Below are 4,911 nucleotides of genomic sequence, written 5' to 3'. Positions count from 1 at the left end.
TGTTGTTATACAGGTCTTTATTTCTTGTATTTGTCTTGGATATGTACACCCACACGTTCACAAAAGTTTCAAATGCTAGTTCATGGTGGGCTTGAAGCGGGGTCACGACGCCTTCTCTCGTTCCGGCCTCCATCCCTGTCAGCTGCTCCGACTAACCAGCGTTTCGTGACTCCAGCCACTGAAGCCAGTGAAGCGTCTGGGAAGGTGCTCCTCACAGATGCTGCAATAAAGCGGCACATATAAGAAAGCTGCCCCCGCTTTATAGTTCAGTTGGTTAGTCGCATTCCATTTGTAGAAATGAAACAATAAAAAAGATCATAAGCCAGATAAACAAACGATAACAAAGTAATATTAGGGACGTGCAAATCAGTATCGAAGATGTCAGGAAGAGTGGCTGGACGACACAAATCGTGTAAGTACCGGATAGTTGATAATTTATATGTCGTTAGCAATAGGGGGAACTCAACACGGAACCATAACAAAACACGCATACACAGTGGCTACTGTGTCGGTAGTGCGGCTGGTAGCCGCACTACTGGTAGTGCGGCTATTTACACCACGATGCGTCTTGTTGCTTCCCGTGAGCACTGCATGAAACAGCCAAGTTGAAACGCTGAGACAAAGAACGCGCCGGAGCCCGGAGCGCCAAGCGGCACAAGGAGGTGAATAGGTAAATGTCTGGAGAGGCAAGAGGGGAAGTTTATGGCATGATACATATACTTGCTGACATGATGGCAACGATGATAGGTCTATGTTTTGCAGAAAACAGTTTGCATACATGGGTTAAAGCAGAAACAGCATATACAGCATATATTATATGGTGAAGCAAAACAAACTTCTCAAAAGCAGTGACAAAATATGGACGCCGCAAGTAGAACTCACTTATTACGGCATTATTTTATTAAAGAAAGTGCTAATACTGGACGCAGCAAGATGCAATAGGCAGCAGCTTGTTTGAATGAAGAAAAAAAAAAAACGAAGCATGCAGTTGGTACCGATGTTCGCAACGTGCACAAGAAAGCTGATTGTTATGCCATATTTCTTACTTAGAATGAGATTCGTGATGGCTGGGAGCTTCACGAAGGCGTGCTTCCTCCCCTGCGACCCTTTCCAGCTGAACTGCAGTGCAGCTTCATTTGTAAGTATGCCCTGCAGAAGAGTGCGCACGGCATGACCGGTGTCCGTTCCTCCGTATCTCGAAAAAAGTTCACCTGCACGAACCAGCGCATGTAGAGCTAAACCAGACATCCAAATACGTGGTTATCGTGGTCTGTAAAAAATAATGGTCAGGATAAGAAATATGATCGCTCTCGTTTTAAATGTTTTAACCACATAAAACAAATATATCTAGAAACAACGTTCTATGACAGTACGACATATGGCTGCGGTATTGTATGAATGACAAAATGAAAATCAGCCAAATATAAACATGAATACATAGTTTCTCTAAAAAGAAAACACAGCATGTCAATCACCATCTGTTCCATGCGGGAATCTGAAGCTAAATATTCCTCTAAGATACACTTTAGAGCCGCCCAAGGAAACATGAGGACAGGAAGGATAGATTTACTGGCTTGGCTCAGAATATCATTAAAAAAAAAAAAAAAACATCCAGGCAGCGCGATAAATGAATACAACACAGTTGCACAAACAAAATAGCACGCAGACTGCCACGAGACAAATGTATAGGTATACATAACGTCGAGACCGCGGTGACAAAGTATTACACGTAAACTACGAAAATACAACAACAGAAAAATTGAGGAACAACTTACATATGGGCTATCCGCAGGGTTTCACATACGCGGCTTCTTGTCTGATGTTCCTAGATCTACTCTAGTTCACATGCGGAGATGTGCCACACACAATCCATTCTTACTTGCAATGCACCAGACGTATATCGTACAGGCATATACAGTTTTGTTTTTTCATCTGTGGGAAGGAACGAAAGCAACTTCTAATTAATTATGACTTGTCCGCAATGACAACCAGACAAGCGTCTTACCTGATTTCTTCCCGAATGGTGGCGACAGTTCCGAGCGTAGCAGGTCATTCGCACACTGTGCTTCAATTTAAGCAGTGTCGTTCCAGTGTTTCCTAGAGAAAAATTAAGGAAAATACAAGACGAAAAAATAATATTAGAAATATATACATGAAAGTACGTCTCACATTTCCCTGTCCCAACTCTCGAACGCTTGATCGTTCTCATATAAAGCCTCTTTTTTTTTTTCTTCCTGTCAGAAAAAATAAGCCCAAAAGACAAGGAGCTTATCATACGTTGCAAAACCATTTACGCAATACAAAGCGAGTTTTGTTCACATGAAAAAGACAGTCATGCATTACACAACGTGAAATTAAAATGCCACTTACGAGTACGCATATTTTGAACGGCGAGATACGGCGGCTCCACTGCATGGAAAGGGCTTGCGCTGTTTTTCTCCATGTCACTTTTGTGAAGTTTGCGTTTATATGCGCAGTCCATGATAACAGAAATGCACCAACTAGTCTACCAAGAGACGCGGAACGAGCTGGCATCCAGAGCTAGCATTTGGCGGCAACTCACGCAACTGCTTACGCCCCCGCGCCATTTGGCGGGAACTCGCCTGCGCCCCTGCGGGCAGCCGGCGTTGAGCGTGACGAAGAAAAAATAGACAGCAAGGAAAGTCCCGCTTCGCTTTCTCGCCCCATCCTCGCTGGTGGGAGCTGATGCTGACAGAGAGAATCGCCCGTCCCTGCTTTCCAAGAACCTCTTTATTCCTTCTGGGAGAGGGAGATGCGACAGCGCATACGACCTCTGTTCCCCACACTTTTCCTTTTTTTTCTTTTTTTTTTTGTCGGGCGCTTCCTGTGAGCGCGTCGCTGTTTCCTTTTGGCGTGTGTGCTGTGCACGTGCGTGCGTGCGTGCGTGCGTCTGTGTAATATTTTGGAGGGATTGGTAGCTCTATACGAATATGTATATAGCTTATGTAAACAATAATTTTGACCTCTTCAGTGAGTCGAACAGTACTTTGGGTGTTATGCACGTTAGCATGTAGGTTCTGTTTTCTTTTTTGGAGTATTGCATAAATATTGCATAATCTTGTTTTGTTTCCCTTTGTACTTGTTCATTATTGTACACCTGTTATTACCGTGTGCAATTGTCTTTGTCCGCGCCTCATTTACATGCGCGTCACGCTAAAACTCACAGTTTAGCGTGAGATTAAGCGTGGATTTTTTTTAAGTGTATACTGAGGTATTTGTGTTCTTTTACTCGAGGTATTTCCTGGCCCTGTATTGATACTGTCTGTTCACTGTTTTCATTGAGTACTGTTTACCATAAAAGCTGATTTCCTAACGCTAAATTTCAGATGTTAAATTCTCACCTTCATGTGCACATATATTCTCCAGGCGTTGCATAACACTCCGCTTGTTAGCTAGCAACACAATGTCGTCGGCATAAAACGAACTTGGAAGCTACTGCTCTACTATTTTAACCGCCTGTTTGTATGAGAGATAAAACCTAAAATTGCTTCCCTCTAGCGGCCTTTTCATACTTACCATGTACATCACAAACAGCAGTCCCTAGTTGATATCAACTTGCTTCTCGCTCCTCATCCCTCCCCATTCAACGCAAACTGTACTTTCTAGGTAGATCTCTGTCAAAAGCTATATAAAGTCGTTGCCTATGCCTTCCAGAATATCCCACAAAATTTTGTGGTCTACATTGTCATACGCTCCGGTAATATCTAAAAAAGCCCCATAAAACAGTCTCCTCTCTTTGGTTATTTCAATACACTGAATAAGAACAAATAAGTTATCATCCAGACGCCTATTCTGAACCCGTTCTGAAGTTCTCCCATACCATTCTCTGCCCATGTTTGCACTTGTAATTTAATTACCTGTATTGCTAACGTGTATATTGCCGATATAATGGTCAACGGTCTATATGGGTGAATTCAATTCTTTTCTCCGTTATCTTTATACATTAAATTCATTCTACTTTGTCTCCGGCTGTCTGGTATTCGCCTATCTTGTAAGCCTTTTTCTACTGCTTCCCACAGAGCTTCCTTACTTTTTGATCCTAGTTCGCTAATCAGCCTAACGGGAACCTCGCCTAACCCTATGGCTGTGCGCTTTAGAAGTTTCTCTAGTTCTCGTTAACGCTCTTCTTCTTTAAAACTACTTCATCATTGCCTTGGAATGATTCGGTCGTTATTTTTCGGATGTAATTTAATGTCGCATCCCCTTCCATTTTTTTTTTATCTTAGTCTAGGACATGTTGTTCTGTTCCAGACTTTCTGCTTAATAAGTTTGTGTGTTTTCAAAATATTCTAGGCGCGGCCTTCTTTTTCTAACGTATTTCCGACAACCAACGTTCACTTTCACATTTGAACTTTGCTTGAACCAGTATTATAACAATAGATTTTTTTTCTCCCGGTATACTTCTAATTTTCTGTCTACTTCAACCTGTGGCAACTGCACTTTCTATGCCTGCTTATGTTCTCGTAATGCTTTCTGTTGTTCATCGATCGCTTCGGGTATCACGCTGTTCCACCAGCTTTTTTTACTTCATTTTTGTTTTCCAACAAACGTGTTGCTTCTTCTTCCTAATTTCTCTCGTCATTACATTTAGAAGCTCACTGTATTCCCACTTATTGCTTGGCCATTTGCCGTGTTCTTTCTCGACTCCCGCGGCTATATTTGTTATTTGTTGAACGTTCAAATTTGGACTGGCTTTCTCGACTCCCGCGGCTATATTTGTTATTTGTTGAGCGTTCAAATTTGGACTGGCCATTCTTCGCTCCGTGCTCTCCTTCACAACTACATATCCCATTTTCAAAATGGTGCGTTTATGGCCAGTCCTTGTGTTACTACAGTCTTACTCGCCAATGGCTCAACTTATCTCAACTGATCTGAACTTATCATAAATAT

General features: G+C 42.3%; 1 long non-coding RNA gene across 3 annotated transcripts; it reads right to left on the bottom strand.

Annotated features, from left to right (window-relative positions):
* Positions 1-3,481, bottom strand: LOC129380550 (uncharacterized). 3 transcript variants are annotated; one of them, XR_008608675.2, is made up of 5 exons: positions 2,371-3,481; positions 2,006-2,097; positions 1,212-1,932; positions 1,047-1,149; positions 1-220 (listed from the first exon to the last, which is right to left on the bottom strand). It is a non-coding gene; the product is annotated as an uncharacterized lncRNA (long non-coding RNA). The 3 variants fall into 3 exon arrangements; XR_008608674.1 differs by lacking the exon at positions 2,371-3,481 and having other exon boundaries at positions 2,006-2,359; XR_008608676.1 differs by lacking the exon at positions 2,371-3,481 and having other exon boundaries at positions 1,222-1,932; positions 2,006-2,359.
* Positions 3,482-4,911: the final 1,430 nt, after the last annotated feature.

This window comes from Dermacentor andersoni, chromosome 1, assembly GCF_023375885.2.
Source record: "Dermacentor andersoni chromosome 1, qqDerAnde1_hic_scaffold, whole genome shotgun sequence".
In the NCBI taxonomy this organism is placed as follows: Eukaryota; Metazoa; Arthropoda; class Arachnida; order Ixodida; family Ixodidae; genus Dermacentor; species Dermacentor andersoni.
This window is presented reverse-complemented; position numbering and strand designations above follow the sequence as displayed.